Source organism: Halichoerus grypus, chromosome 6 (assembly GCF_964656455.1).
Source record: "Halichoerus grypus chromosome 6, mHalGry1.hap1.1, whole genome shotgun sequence".
NCBI classification, from domain to species: Eukaryota; Metazoa; Chordata; class Mammalia; order Carnivora; family Phocidae; genus Halichoerus; species Halichoerus grypus.
The window spans coordinates 46,066,753-46,074,227 of NC_135717.1; the positions used below are offsets into that span (position 1 = coordinate 46,066,753).

Consider the following 7,475-nt stretch of genomic DNA (forward strand, 5'->3'; position numbering starts at 1 on the left):
TATATTTACTTATTTTTAAAACAAAAATGGGATCCTTCCATATAAATTGTCACCCAACATAATTCAATTTTACTGAGTCTTTGTTATTGATGTGTAGTTTGTTTCTAAATGTTCACTATTATAAACTTTGCAGAGCAGAAATAGCTGTAGAGAATGACTTGAAAAAAATGTAGGGAAAAAAACAAAGTTTTTACAAAATGGACAAAACTGCTTAGAGATATATAAATGTCAACAGAAGTCATCCTCCGTGGTAGACCAAAAGTATCACTACACACCCAGTCCTTGGTAATTATTATTATTTTAATTTTTTTTTAGAGTGAGAAAGAGAGTAGCATGCGCTCGAGTCGGGGGAGGGGCAGAGGGAGAGAATCCTCAAGCAGACTCCCTGCTGATTGCGGAGCCCTATGCAGGGCTCCCCCTCACAACCCTGAGATCAGGACCTGAGCGGAAACCAAGAGTGGGGCGCTTAACCGACCGCACCACCCAGGCACCCCTGGGAATTATTATTTTTGATCAAATTATAATTTTGATCAAACGGTCAATTTACCAACTTGTTTCCTTCCAGTGCACCCAGGCCCTTGTTTCCTCACCTCCTGGCCCTCCCCCATCTCTGTTATCCTGTGTACTGCGTTTCCAGCCAGCCCAAGCATCTCCCTCATTTCCTGTCTTTCTAGAACATCTGCCCTGCTAATCTCTAGTTTTCAGTGAACTCTACCATCTGCTTTCTGCCCTCCTTCCCTCCTACCTCCTGAGCACTGCTCTCTAGCCTGGACTGTCCTTCCCGCCCCTACCTTCTACCCCAAGACAAGCCTCTTGTCTTGTCCCTCTTCTGAATCTCCACATGTATTTATCCTGCCTGCTCCTTGCGTGGCCCCGGCTATCCTCCTCCTCAGATTCTCCATTTGTAAAATAAAGGTCATATCAGTTACCTTTGACAGGAAGTGGCAGAAAGAATGAAGTTTCTAATACACCTGGCAATGAGGGAAAGAAGATTTCCTCCTGGAGTTAAACTAGAAAACTCTCAAACAATGGAGGTGATCACGTCCGTGGTCTATAAGCCAACAAGATGTCTGTAAATGTGTGTTGTCATGATTGGGAAATGCACAGAACTCCAACCAAGAAGAAGGAGGGGAGTGGTAGTACCCAGCAGCAAACCAGAGGCGACTGGCCAATTAGGGAGGCTTGGTAGGCAGCAGATTCCGCTCAGAGGGTCCTGAGATCTCCGCACCTCAGATTCAGGGCTTTTGCACACCCACCCACCCGTGCTTTGATCGGGGGTGGAGAGACCCAGCCCAGACTCTTTTTTCCAGGGCCCTTCCCCCACTCAGAGCTTGGTAGAGAGCCAGAGAATAACAGAGGCACTCCATAGGGTCATTTTCTTTCCTTTCTTTCTTTCTTTCTTTCTTTTTCTTTCTTTCTTTCTTTCTTTCTTTCTTTCTTTCTTTCTTTCTTTCTTTCTTTCTTTCTTTCTTTCTTTCTTTCTTTCTCTTTCTTTCTTTCTTTCTTTCTTTCTTTCTTTTTTAAGATTTTATTTATTTATTTGACAGAGAGAGACATAGTGAGAGAGGGAACACAAGCAGGGGGAGTGGGAGAGGGAGAAGCAGGCTTCCCACTGAGCAGGGAGCCCGAAGTGGGGCTCGATCCCAGCACCCTGGGATCATGACCCGAGCCGAAGGCAGATGCTTAACGACTGAGCCACCCAGGCGCTCCGGTCATTTTGTTTCTTAAATGTTCAGTGAACATATCCTATTTCATCAACGACTTCCCCTCTCCTTGTCCAGGAACCACATTTTAAGTCGGCCTGAAAGCTTAGCCCAAGCCTCTTTTTTCTCTTGGTGCTGCTGAGACAGAGCACTCACTCTGCACTCACTCTGTGTGTGTTCACCTGCTGACTCTAGCACTTGCTAACCAAGCCCATGACAAAGTCATTCACCTCGTGAAGGGTCACTTGGAAAAGGGATAATACATCTGACCTTGAACAACACAGGTTTGAACTGCGTCGGTCCACTTACACGTGGATTTGTTTTTTTGATAAATACAGTACAGTACTGGGGGCGCCTGGGTGGCTCAGTCGTTAAGCGTCTGCCTTCGGCTCAGGTCATGATCCCAGGGTCCTGGGATCGAGCCCCGCATCGGGCTCCCTGCTCGGCAGGAAACCTGCTTCTCCCTCTCCCACTCCCCCTGCTTGTGTTCCCTCTCTCGCTATGTATCTATCTGTCAAATAAATAAATAAAATCTTTAAAAAAAAAATACAGTACAGTACTGTAAATGTATTTTCCATTCCTTGTGATTTTATTTATTTATTTATTCATTAAAAGTGATCTCTATACCCAACGTGGGGCTTGAACTCACGACCCTGAGATCCATAGTCGCATGCTCTACCAACTGAGCCAGCCAGATGCCCCCTTTATGATTTTCTTAATAACATTTTGTTTTCTCTAGTTTATTTTACTGTAAGAATACAGTAAGTATGTGTTAACCGACTGTTTATGTGATCAGTAAGGCTTCCAGTCAATAGTTGGCTATTAGAAGTTAAGTTTTCTGGGAGTCCAAAGTTATATGGGGATTTCCATCTTGTGTGAGGTGAGGGTGGGGTTGGCGCCCCTAAACCTCACGCTGTTCAGGGTTCACTGTACTACAACCACACAGAATAGTTAAAAGTGTTACTCAAATAAAAGCCAGTCCCTCCCTTCCCCTGCCCGGTTTATGTGTGAGGTAACAAAAGGCCAGGGGACCCGACTCCAGAAACTTTGACCCCCCAAAAATGTAGATCATTAGCATATCTTCCTTTGAAGGGCATATTGCAGTATTTTACACAGCGATTCAGGTGGAAAGTTTCTCAGGCTCTAGTATGGATGCCACTCCCACCCACTCCATGGGTGAGAGAGAACAGGCTAAAATCTTGTCTTCTCCCACTACCGTGCTACTCTTGGCCCTGTCTCCTTACTGGAAACCTCCATGGGACTTCAGCCCCCACACCTGGCCCACATCACACTCGAGAACACAGACAGCAGCCGAGCCAGCTCATGCTTCCTACTTCGCCCTCACTCTCCTGAAAAGGCAGCATCCTAAAGTTTTCAGAGCCCTTGAGAAGTGTGGTTCTTTTCTCACTCTCTGTTATAGACTATGTGTTTATGTGTCCCCAAATGCAGGTGTTGAAGCCTTAACCCCCAGTGTGATGCTATTAGGAGGTGGGGTCTTTGGGAGGCAATTAGGTTTAGATTAGGTCATGAGGATGGGCGCCCAAGATGGGATTAATATGCTTATATGAAGAGAAAGAGACCAGAGCTCGCTCGCTCCATTGTACAGCAAGATGGCAGCCGCCTACACACCACGAAGTGGGCCCTTTCACCAAGAACCAAATCTGCCAGCACTTTGATCGTAGACTTCCAGCCTCTAGAATTGTGACCAAAAAATCAATGTGTGCTGCTCAAGCCACCAAGTCTGTGATATTTTGTTATAGGAGCTTGGGCTGACTGAGACACTCTGACTACTTCTTTCTCAATCTTTATGGGGAATATCTGATGAATGTAATTCTCCACCATGTTACATGAGTATTAAGGTCAAGTAATGTAAGTAGAATGCGAGTTGTATAAGTAAATAGTACGCAGGATTGGATTCTGGATCACAGATTTAGTACTTGTCAAAAAACCGAAAGAGTTGGTTAACCATGGTTGGTTAAAAATCTGTTTCCTTGTAGAAATCTACCTGTCTTGGATTATGTGGATCTTTGCTTGGTGCCAGTTTTGTAGGATGCAGGATGGGAAGATGTGCTTATTTCCAGGCCCTTATTTCCAGCGGCAGGTCACTCCCATTCTCTGCTCATGGTCTAGCTCAGTTTTCACTTTGAGCACTCAATGTGATTTCAGTGATATTCAAATGATTTCTACAGGGTTTGCTCCTTCTAATGTAGCCTGCAAAATACCATGTGCTATAGACTGAATGCTTGTGTCCTCCCAAAATTCATACGTTGAATCCTAATCCCCAGTGATGGTATTAAGAGGTAGGGCCTTTGGGATGTGAGGAGGTCGTGAGAGTTGGAGCCCCCATGAATAGGCTTGATGCCCTTATAAAAGAGATCCTGGAGAGCTCCCTTCCCTCTTCTGACATGAGAACAGACTAAGAAGACATCAGGCAAGCCTTGCTTATTCACGTGGTAGCTTCATGGTCCTATAGGTGCATTCAAATAAATAACAGACTGGCAAGTAAGAAAAGAAGAAGACAATAAGAAGAAGGAACATGGAGAGAATGGCTGGCTGGCTGGTGGGCTGCACTGACAGGTGCACAGACCATCATGGGCCCAGCTTGGGTTTTCTTCTCAAAATTCACCCAGGCCCTGGACAAATAAATCTGTTCACATCTATTTCATCTGTTCACCAGTTCTCTGCCCCTTGGGGAGGAGTGCTGTCTCCTACAATCTGGTCTACCCACCTCCCACCACAGACTGGGTGTAGAGACAGCCCCAGATCTACCTTGTGTCTCTCCAATGAGATCTTAATCTCCTGCTGGGTTGAGTCATTGCCTGTGTGTCTAAACCAAAGTTCCTTCCACTGAGAATTCAGTCTCACCACCTCCTAATCACTGCACATCTTCCTGCCTCTGGGAAGGGCCTGTTTCCTAGAGTTGTACACAGCCTTGGTTCATGCCCTGGCCATCTATTCCTAGTTATGTTACCTGCCTCTAGCAGTCTTCAATATGTCTGCTCCATTTTTTCCTACCCCCTTTTCCTTCTGCTAGACTGAAATGCTACCTGGTTGACCACAGGCTCCTACAAGTAGCAATGCCTTTGGAGAAGTCTTCGGATTCCACAGCTGAGTGTGAACCTGAGAATCAGATCTATGTGTGACCTTGAACCTAAGCCTGATTACATTTGAACCAGCCATCTGGAGTAGGAATGGCTCCCCTGATTTGGAAATCCTCACCTCTAAAATGGAGCTGACCCCCACAAACCTGGGGCTCCAAGCCAACCCTGGAAATGAACCCTCCCAAGCCAGGACTGGTTCCTTCAAAACAATTGAGTGAGCACTCCAGCCCTGAACACATTTGTCTTATTGCCAGAAGGTTCCCCTTCTCAGTGAGGGCTGATCGACACAGCTCTGGGAATGGCCTTACCCTAGGACTGAGGATCTCTGTCCTAATGCCATACTACATTTTATTTAGGATTTTTGCCTTGACAGTCTTAAGTGAGAATGGCTTATAGTTTTCTTTGGGGTATATTTATTAGGTATCACTACTGTGATGGCTCATACAAGAAATTTGAAGCTTTCCTTCATTTTCTATGCCCTGGAACAGCACATTAGGATTCAATGGCCCTAAGGGTTTGGTAAAATTACCCTGTGGACTTGCTGCTATTTTGGACAGTAGGTCTTTGCTCTTCTTCCCTATTTCTCCTCTGATTGTTGGTCTGTTTAAATTTTATAACTTGTCTAAAGCCCATTTTAAGAAATTATACTGTCCTCCAAATTAACTCCTCGATCTAGATTTTCTGACTTATTTGATAAAACTCAACAAAGTCTTCTCTTAACTTTCCTCTGTGTCTGGAGGTCGTTGCTTTGATTCCATACTTTGTATATTTGTACTTTCTTCTTGTTTTCTTGTTTAGCTAACAGCTTACCTATTTACTTTCAAACAATCAGCTCCTGGATTTATTTTTTAGTTATATATTTTTCTGTTCTATACACCATGATTTTAGGCTTTTATCTTTACTCATTACATCCTTCTGCTCTTCAAAGGTATATTTTGTTCTATTTCTACCTTCTTGCATGGGTGCTTAATTCATTTCATTTATCCTAAATCTTTAATTAACATGATCATTTAAAATCATGATCTTAGGAATATGTAGCTAAATCCCATGGGTTCTGATTGGTCATTTTCACTTTCATACTCTTGCAGGTATTTTCTATTTTGTTTTTGTTTTTGATCCAAATGTTATGTGACCCTTTAAAAATTTCTGGGCAGTAGGAATATTTTGTTTCCTGTTTTTTCATTAATTTCTAGTTTTATTGAATTGTGATCCTATAATATTATCCATATGGTTCTACTTACTGAGATATATTAAGATTTTGCCTGTGGCCTAAAATATGGCCAACCCTGAATGTTCGCTCCAAGGACACTTGAAAAGATGTAATCTCTGTTTCAGGATACAGAGTTTTACATATTAGATCTACCATATTAAATTAATAATATATTATTGACATATTAATAATATATTACCAAATATCTAATATTAAATATATCAATATATTATTGTTAATAATATATTATTTAATAACTAATATTAAATTAATTATGTACAATTAATATAATAGAATATATTTTTAGGTCTTCTCTATCCTCTTTTACCTCCTGTGCCCTCAGTCTGGCAAAGACTATCAATTATTTCTAACTATTTATTCTTTTTATATCTCCTATAGTGTTTGCTATGAATAATGAAATTATGATATTCGGTGCATAGATATTCCTATTTTTTCCTCATTGTGAATTGCAACTCTTATGATTGTAAAATGCCCTTCTCAATCTCATTTAATGCTTTTTGCCCTGAAATCAGTAAGTTTGTGATCCCTGATTTCTTTATGTTTGCATATTCCTGGTATATCTTTTCCAAAGTTCTTGTGCTTTTGAACTTTCAGAATGACTATTTTATGCATGTTCTTGTGCGTAACATAGAGTTGTGTTACGGCTGGTACTCCAATCTGGAGTTGCATTTTTCAGACAAGTATGTTGGGCTTATTTAACATTTACTCATGTAAGGTGTTCCGTCTTAGTTCTCGCATGTTGTTTTGTTATGCTTTCTGTTTTGTAACTTTTCCAGACAGCTCACTCTGTGCTCTTGTTTGACTTTGTAGTTGTGTGTATGTGTTTTGATCATTTGAAAGGTTTGCATTTTTGTTCTGGGTTCTGTGATTATAATGACAATGTTACTTGATGTCTTTTTTTTTTTTTTTTTTTTTTTTAGATTTTATTTATTTATCTGACAGAGAGAGAGAGAGAGACAGGAGAGAGGGAACACAAGTAGGGGGAGTGGGAGAGGGAGAAGCAGGCTTCCCGCCGAGCAGGGAGCCCGATGCGGGGCTCGATCCCAGGACCCTGGGATCATGACCTGAGCCGAAGGCAGCTTAACCGACTGAGCCACCCAGGCGCCCCTTGATGTCTTTAATCATCTATTTCTTTAGGTTGTCTATTACCTCCCTACTATATTTCTTTCTTTTCTCCCTTTTCCTACTCACCAGATCTTAGTTGATTATACCTCTTCTTAGTATGTTCCTTTGTAGGAAGATGTGTATTTTGATCTCTCTTATTTGATTTATCAGCTCGAAATATTTTTTAATCCCTCGTTATAGAGGTGAAAATCATATTTACACGAAATCCCATTTTCTCTTTCCTCGCACTTTTTGTTACATCGTTTTTAAATTGGGAGGCCTTATAACATTTACCTTCTCCTGTGTAAGCCTTCTCTTGTGTAACCTCATCTACTC

At 42.0% G+C, this 7,475-nt stretch overlaps 1 non-coding gene across 1 annotated transcript; it reads right to left on the bottom strand.

The window, feature by feature from the left end:
• Nucleotides 1-2,327: 2,327 nt before the first annotated feature.
• TRNAH-AUG (transfer RNA histidin (anticodon AUG)) lies at nucleotides 2,328-2,400 on the bottom strand. The gene has a single exon. It is a non-coding gene; the product is annotated as a tRNA-His (tRNA).
• Between the last annotated feature and the right edge of the window lie 5,075 nt (nucleotides 2,401-7,475).